At 46.9% G+C, this 8,544-nt stretch overlaps 1 long non-coding RNA gene across 4 annotated transcripts in view; it reads right to left on the minus strand.

Annotated features, from left to right (window-relative positions):
- Positions 1-6,544, minus strand: part of LOC118967148 (uncharacterized) — a 58,056-nt gene extending 51,512 nt beyond the window's left edge. For all 4 annotated transcript variants that reach the window (XR_012133645.1, XR_012133647.1, XR_012133648.1 and 1 more), the window contains exon 1: positions 6,438-6,544. This is a non-coding gene — a long non-coding RNA (uncharacterized lncRNA). The remainder of the gene's footprint in view (positions 1-6,437) is intronic.
- Positions 6,545-8,544: the final 2,000 nt, after the last annotated feature.

Here is an 8,544-nt window from a genome sequence, read left to right on the forward strand (position 1 = left end):
TACAAACATGTGAGAAGACAAAGGCGGTCCCCAACAGGGGAGAAACAGGTGATGAGGGCAAAGATGGAGGAGGCCCCCAGGACCTAGTTAAAGGGGGGCTGAAAGGCTCAGGCTTAATCTGCGGGGACGAAGGTGGAGGAGGTGAGATGGGGGAGGAGATGGTGGGGGAGGAAGGGAGAAGGGCTGTTGTAGAAGAAGGGGAAGGGAGTGAACGGGAGGCTTCTGCGGGGGCGGCGGCTTGCAGGCTAGGAGAACTTGGGGGGGGCGGGGGGAGGAGGAGGCGGAAAGCTTCGATATAGGGAATCTCCTTTCATTTTTTCAGGCGTTGGCAGTAGTTAGAGATCCCGAGTGATGTTAGGATTAAGAGTTCCCCCTGCGGGCCATTGGTTGTTATTGTCTAGGGAGTATGTCGGCCAATCTTGGGAGCAATATTTACGGAGAAGTTTTGGTTTTATATCAGGCGTCAGGGAGAGGGTAGCCAGATGCTTAAGCAGGCATTCAAGAGGTGAACTTTCAGGGAGGGATGAGGAGGCTCCCGTGGCTGAAGGACAGAAAAGGAGACAAACAGGGGAAGACGAACGGAGATCCTCGGACTGGAGGCAGACCGCAGGGAGACAAAGGGCGTCCCTGATGATCCTTGGTGGTCTGCGGAAACTCGTACACGAGTCGGAATTTCTTAGGAAGTGTGGGTCGTCACCCAGACTTCCCTAAGAAGGCAGAGTGCCAGAGTCACGAGGTACCTAGCGCTAGGAATTTTCAGCAGACAGAACAGATTTCAGCGGACAGAGCAGAAGGAGGAGGGGGGCGGAAAGGGAGCGTTCTCATCTGCAAAGGAGTCACCTCGTTTATGGCTGTTGGGGTGGGGCCTGAGGGTCCGCCGCAGCCGTGAAGGCCTGAGGCAGGGAGCGTTCCCTCCTCGTCCCCGAGCGTCAGGGCCTTGCCGGACGATCACGGTCAATGGCACTGCGATAGCTCGGGGAAGAGTGGCCCACTCCGGGGGGAAAACTTACCTAAAGGCCTGAGAGGAGTGGTGAGTGTGATGAGCCAGCGCCGGAAAAAGAGGACAAGGGCAAGCTGCTGCTGGTGTTGGGGGGAAGACGGGGCCCAGTTGGGGTGTCCCATCCCCCGGGTTTCAGCACCAATGAAAGGAAAGGAGCGACACACAGCAGCAATTCACCGGAGAATTCCGCTTTATTAGGGAAAGGTGCTGGGTTATATGGGGTGATTGTGGTGTCACTTCTACGGGGCTGGTGGCTGTTGGCTAGGTGCTGGGATTGGGAGGGGGGCGAGAAGTGATTGGGCTTCAGGTGGCGCCGGCGGGAACCGAGGACCCCCGAAGAGAAGCCGGAAGTTTGCCATCTTACTGGTGGGGGCCCTTCAATAAGAATTGGAGAGGATGTGGAGAAAGGGAACTCTCCTAAATCGCTGATGAGAATGGAAGTTGGTGCAGCCACTATGGGAAGCAGTATGGAGGTTTCTCAAAAAATGAAAAATGCCATACAATCTAGTAATTCCACTTGTGGGAATTTAACCTGAAGAGAACAAAATCACTAATTCAAAAAAATATATGCACCCCTATCTTTCACTGCAGTGTCATTCACAACAGCCAAAATATGCAAGCGATGTACGTGCCCATCACCAGACAAACGGACAAGGAGTATGAGGTACGTACGTACATGATGGAGTATTACTCAGCCATGAAAATGAGTGGAAGCTCACCATTTGCAACATAGGTGGACCTAGAGAATATTAAGCTAAGTGAAATAAGACAGACAAATACTGTATGTGGAACCTAAAAACAAAACAAATGAACAAACAAACAAAAACAGAAACAGATCCATAAACACAGAGAAGAGACTGATGGTTGCCACGGGGAAGGAGACGGGATGGGTGAAATAGACAAAAGGGGAAAAAATTAGCATGTCTGATATCTTGATCTCAGTGACAGTGACATGAATATACACACACGTCAAAATTCCTTAAGCTGTACACTAAGAGTTGTACATTTTATTGTAGGCATCTCAATTAATAAAATACGTGTATCAATGAAGTCATTTAGACTAGGTTTAAGTAAAAAAGAATTGCTATATTTTATAAGCAACATAAGAGGGATTTATGACACATTTTTTGGAAAATTACATCATTCATACAATAATTAATAACAAGTGATACATTGTGCATTAAAATTTATTAGCAAATGTTTCTAAGTGCTATACCCTGCTGGTGCATGAGGTACTATACAGCATTTGCTCACCACTGTAAAACAAACTTACTAATAAATCGAGAGTGGGTCCTCAGTTGCACTGCATTCCAATCACGGGAGAACTAGACTCCAATTTTAAAATTCCAATGTAAGAAGTTCTATGGTTGCCAGCACGGCATCAGGGAATTCTTAAAAGCAAAGGGAATGTTTCATGCACTTAGTTTCATGCTGATGCCAAAAAATGCTTTCCTAGCCTTTTTTTTTCAATATGTATACTGACTTTAGTGCTTCTCCTTCAGTATACTGACTTTTACAGTACCGGTGTGTAGGCAGTAAGAAAATTTGAAAAGCTCAGTATATTAAAAAACATAAGTATATTCACTTTATGTAAAAATGGAGTTAGTTTTATTTTTCTCCCACCTACTCACCTCAAGCACTTAGTTTCTTCCGAGCATTTACGTTTTTGTTCCATTACACCTAGCTAGCTACCAATAGCCTTTCAGTCAGGATTTAAAAGGTTGACAATGAATTTGCACCTACTATGAAGCTGGTTGACAGATAACCCAAAATCAACAAACAGGCCTAAAACACCCAATATCATCAGAAGGCCACGCACTGTTTGAAGACCAATTTTTTTTTTTTTTTGGTTCTTCAACCAAAAGCACACAGAACTATCACTGTTAGAAATGTGAAAAAGTATGATTTTGATGGGGGGGAAAGAAGGAAAGAGAAATAAAGTGAGCGGGAGAAAACAGTGGCATAATAATGGAAATCCTATGTGCTGACAGAGAAGAAATAAAATGAAAGAGAAACGACAGGAAAAAATATGAAGACAGAACTGAAGGACAAATTTGTAGGTCATCACTAAGACCGACAAGCCCAAGCTGAGCGCCTCCAACCAGCTAAAGAACGCACTTAATATAACCTATGAGGGCAGGAGGAGGGGTGAGGACTTGCGCACAGGAGCGCCCAGCACAGCTGCCGGAAGGGAGGCATCACCGAGACCCCAGCCGTGCGGATGCCCTCAGGTAGCCTGGGAATGTCACCTGCGTCACCTCTTCGGTGGACAATGCCACAAAAAGGGAACCACAAAGAGCAAAAGCTGGCAGTGTCCAACTCAAGGAGATTCCAAGAAGTGTTCCCCTGCTCAGAGACTTCAGAAATTCAATTTGTAGGAATAACTCAATAATGGGGTCAGATATGTCATAACTAAACACTGAATCATGCAACTAAAACAAAACCCTTTCTGTGGTTCTACCTGCCACAGCAGCTAATGTAGGTCAAAGGAAAGGAAAATAATGTGTTTTACAAGGTGAAAGCTCCTATCTACATTACATATATTTCTTAATAAACCATCTTTCTCATGTACCTAGACTTCTATAAGCTTATGGTCAATGTGAACTTGCTTTTGAGAGAATGACCTATACTTGTGGGGTGACACTGATAACACGTGTCCGATCTACAAAGCTGAGAGCAAACGTAAAGGTAAACTGCTGTGAACCGACCCTCAGTCGGCTGTCTGCCAGCCAGCCAACCAGCCGGCCTCCTCTGGTGATGCCCTGACTCTGCCATGCATTGTAACTGGCCTGCAACAAAGCCCCAGGGTTCTTAGGAAACAATGACTCCAAGAGCTACTACTCTCCTAGGGAAGCTTGCAGTACGAAGAAAACTGAGCTATTAAGGATCATAAAAATAATGCCTCAAGTTTTCATTTAATAGATAAGCACTGAGGATATGATCAGTAAGCAAAAATTTACTGACAGGTGGAGGGCATGAGAAATCTCTCTCACACGCACACACACGGAACAATGACCAGAAGTGCTAAATAAATGGTGCAACAAGAGCTTATAAAGAGGGTAAATGAAAGTCAAAGGTTTCCCTGAAAAAGTGAAAAGTAAAGTACAAGTATGAAATGTAATAATGAGAGGAAAAAGAGCTTCGGGTATAAGGAACACCACGTGCCAAGGATCTACAGGGTGCTGTGCTGGCCAGCGGAGGAAGGCCCAGCGCGGCTGAAGCCCAGACTGCGGAGGACGTGGTGTATCAGACACAAGGGGAGAGACCGGCCTTATTTAGACTGCTCTTCACCAACTCCAGCGGAGCCACCACGTAGGTTTCAAGAAAGGGGTGGGGAGTCACCTGATCAGATTTATGTTTTGAAGACAGCACCCCAGCTGCACTGGAGAGCTCAGATTAGAGGTAGTGAAGGGTCAGGGAAAAGAGCTGGGAGTTGGTGGGAGACACAACCTAGACTAGGGTGAGGGTGCTGAGTAAACAGTAATGCAGAGGTCTGAAAGATAATAGTGGATTTGAACTCTTTTTCAGATACATTTTTTCCCTTGAAGTTAATTTTCTATGACACATTCTCTTTAATTTTCATGAGCTATTTTATAGTAATGACATTAGCTGTTTATGTCATATTTGCTGTATTTCTTTTTTCTAATTGGTTGTCCTATTTTTTTCCTTGGCATGTTCTTCAGTTTTTCTGTAGATGTATCCGTATTTTTTTCCCTTTGTAGTTTTTCTTTCATTTATTTTCAACTTCAACACTTTCCCTCCTCTCCACTTTTTTGTCTTTTTTCCCCCCACCTTCATACTAGAACATAACAAATTTGCTTCGGTGTAGGATGTGTGTAGTTCATTCAGACACCCAGCAAACACTTACAGAGCCCTACGCTGCAGGGGGGAGACACATACACAAAACAGAAACAGGCACAAGTGTTCCCAAAGCAGAAAGCACTCTGGCTGCACGCAGAACAGACACCTCGCCCAGACTGAGGAGAATTAGTCAAGACTCACTGAAGGTCAGATGTTAACTGTTCTGAAGGGGCCTGGAAACTAAGTGCAAGAAGAAAGAGCCTTAAATGAAGACTATCGCTCCTACTCTCAGAGTAATTTCAGAAATAAACGGGAAGCTCACTAGCATTTTCCATGAATTCCCAGGGGTATCATTCCAGGTGAGGTCTCAGACTACCTCCGAGGTGATCTAACGGTAAAAGCCCCCTAAATGTTTTCTGGAACTAGTACAAGCTTAATGTATGCTTATGACTACATACTAAATGCCCTCACAGGTTCCCTTTTCAATATATTTAAAATGAAATCTAGGCTTAAAACCTAGCAGCAAAGCAGTAACGTATTTCAGTTTTATTTCCTACTTCACCCCACAAGTTCCCATCCATGGAGAGTTACCTACCCCTGCACCTTCCCAGAGGCTCCCCTCCTGCACCCCTTCCCTGCTTACTCCAGTCCCTCTGCCTGGAACGCCCGCTTCCCCCTCCCTAATCACCAACTGCGAGTCCTGTGTAAGATCCTTAAAAAACAAGAACAAACATCACCGACCTCATTTTGCTCTGGGCATTATTCTGTATCCCAGGTGGGTGTTTCTTACCCTTTCCTGTCTGAGTGTGGCTTGCCTGACTACTGAGAGTGTGTCATGCACAACTACACAAAGTAGGAACAGGGACCCACTCACGGGCAGACACCCTCATACCCACTGAATACAGATAACAAAATAATTCCTCTGCTGTAGCTGTGCGACCCTCATGTGACCCTTGCTCTCCCAGATGACTTTAGGTCTTCAGATGACCTATGACTCCCTTGAAGAGAAGCGGAAACTGGAAAGACGATGGGTGCAGGAAGGGTGGCCTAGTGACACTGACACGTTACGGTGGAGGTGAGGGGAGCAAATGCCCGATTCAGGGCTGGATCCACGAACGAGGAAGAGAACTGGACACGACGCGCATCCACGGCTTTCTCTTAAAATTTCGGTGTGAATGGAGAGAAGACATGCGGCAACGAACACACACAGTTACAGACGACACGGTCCCGTGCAAGAGCAGCCGCGGGTCAGGAACCCCCCACGGGTCTCCATCCCGCCCGCCCCTCCGGCGGCCGGGAGAGGCGGGTAACGCGGGGCGGCCGTTTATTAACGGTCAGCACGGCCCGACGGCCTTGGGGGGAAAGCACCACGGGCTTCGTGTACAGACAGGGGCTCCGAAGGCAGGGCCTGCATCATCTCCCCAAAGCACCCCCCACAGACACCCACGGGCCGCGGGGCCAGACACACGCCCCCCGTGCGGCCGCCTGCAGCCCGAGGGGGCGTCCCCGCCGCCGCCCTGCGCGCCGCCAGCAGCCGCGCTCCCCGCCCTCGCTCCGCGCCAGACCGCGCGCCCGCCGGAGGGACGCAGGGGGGCCGTTCCGAGGCCCGAAAAGGCCCCCGGACCGCGGCACTTACCTCGCTGCTGAGGCTCGGAGTCCCCGGCCGGGCCACGACGCGTCCAGGAGCGGCCGCCGGCACGTGAACCGCGCCGACCGGACGGCGGCTGCGTGGCCACGCCCCCGTACGGCAGGCCCTTCCGTCCAAAACATACAGAAATAGCTATTTTTGTCGTGTATATGCAAAAAAAAACCCTCTGGTTTAAATATAGAACTTCATCTTTCATCAAGTATTTAAGAAAAAGCTACAAATTCTGTCTCTGCAGTGGAATCTGTGTGTCTGAAGGCTGAGGTCTATGTTTAGTCTAAATTGTATTGCTTGCTAATTATTTGAATGAAATTAATTATTAAGTTCTGAGGTATTTTGCAGCATTAAATTCTTCCCTTCCTATGAACATATATTAATTTCAAAATACTTATTTACTTCCTACTACATGAGGCGTTTTGCTCAGAGCTCATTTAATTAAACTCTGTTCAATCTTCCTTTAAATTATATCATAAGGAAACATGTTGGGGTAGTGGAACTAGACCAACATAGAGCAAAGTTTATCTAGAGTGTATTGATTGAATTTGGGATTGAGTGTCCAGATGAATCTTCATCTTCTCTGAGCCAAACGTGTGAGGAGATTCCACATTTGATCTCTGAGTTTCATTCATTGCCTGTTAGACGGAGGATTGAATGCCCTTCATAATGCACCTTTTTAAGGACCTGCGTTTCCTTCAGCTATAGCCTTCTGCATCTTTTCTTCCTCGCTTTTCTAGACCATAGCTCTCCACACTTGGGGCTGCTATCATGTTTCCTTTTCCTTAGATGTAACCACTTATCCTATCTGATCCCACAGTCTCTGCCCTTTATCTGGACCATGTGTCCTGTTCCATGGTCTGCTTTTCTGCTATATTTGTTGTGTCGGATCCATACCGTCCAAATACAAGTTGCTGTCTGAGTTCCCTACTGCTAAATAGAGCTCCCTTGGATGTAAAAGAACTTGCATTTGTCACTGACCTCCAGCTCTCGCTCCACCTCTCTGAAGTCATTTTCATTAAACTATTCTTTTTACCGGCCCTGCTCCTGTCATCATGTTGGGTCTTTTTCGCTTTCTTGAGCCCCATGCTGCTAACCAATATGATAATGTCCTGGTGAAATCCTTCTAACCATCTGGGTTTTACACTATGCCAGACTGTAACTGCAATGGGAAACCTTGTTCCCAGCTTGGGGCAAATAACCTTTAAAGCCAAAATCAGCCAAAGGGAGAAATAAAGTGGGAGGAACCCATTTCTTGCTTACAAGCAGTTGTCTGCTTGCCCATGTCTCTTGCAACCCAGCTGCAAAAGGGGCCCCACCAAACCTCTCGGGTCCAGACCTGCTTTTGCTCCCCCTTGTAATCACTTATTGATATGGAGATGGCTACTTCTCTCCACCCCTTAGAAACACCTATTGTTTTGTAGATGCACTAAGGCCAGGCGAGAGAATGTGGAAATATTACACATGGAGATTCTGGAAATATTGCAATTTTACCCACAGACTTAAAATACAACTCAGATAGATACATTAAATTTCCACCTTTCAGTATCTTGTACGTCAGTTCTTTTTAAATCTATCTGTGCCCATATAGGGTTATGTACCCCTTTAAGAATCTAATGAGAATTTTGGACACTAAGAAAAAAGTACATGGAGAATTTATTTTGCATTTGGTTCCATGTGTTAGGGAGGAAAGGACTAGTCTCGGTGTTGCAGGGAAGTCAGATACAGTGAGACGAGAGACCAAAGTCAAGAAAGCAGAGTCAGTTTAATGCACTCAGGACAGAGCAGCAGAGCGGGCCTGCCTGAGACAAGACAGGCAGGCGTGGATGCTCATTCTGAGGCTTCTTTTAGGCAGTTTTGGCAGGGCAGAGAGGTCCTTGATTGACAGCTGTCAGCTCTCTAGGCTTGTTCTGATTGGTGAAATGGGGACAGGGGCTGTGTTGTGCCTGTGCCTCTCATGTTTCTTATCTGGGAGGACCCTGGACATTTCCTGAGTCACTCTTGGACCCTGTGGCTTCATCTGATTAACTGTGAGTCATTTCTGGCTTTCTGATTCTATTTGATCAACTCCCTGAGTCATCTCTGGGGGCCCTTTCTCCTTTTC

Source organism: Manis javanica, chromosome 8, assembly GCF_040802235.1.
Source record: "Manis javanica isolate MJ-LG chromosome 8, MJ_LKY, whole genome shotgun sequence".
NCBI lineage: Eukaryota > Metazoa > Chordata > Mammalia > Pholidota > Manidae > Manis > Manis javanica.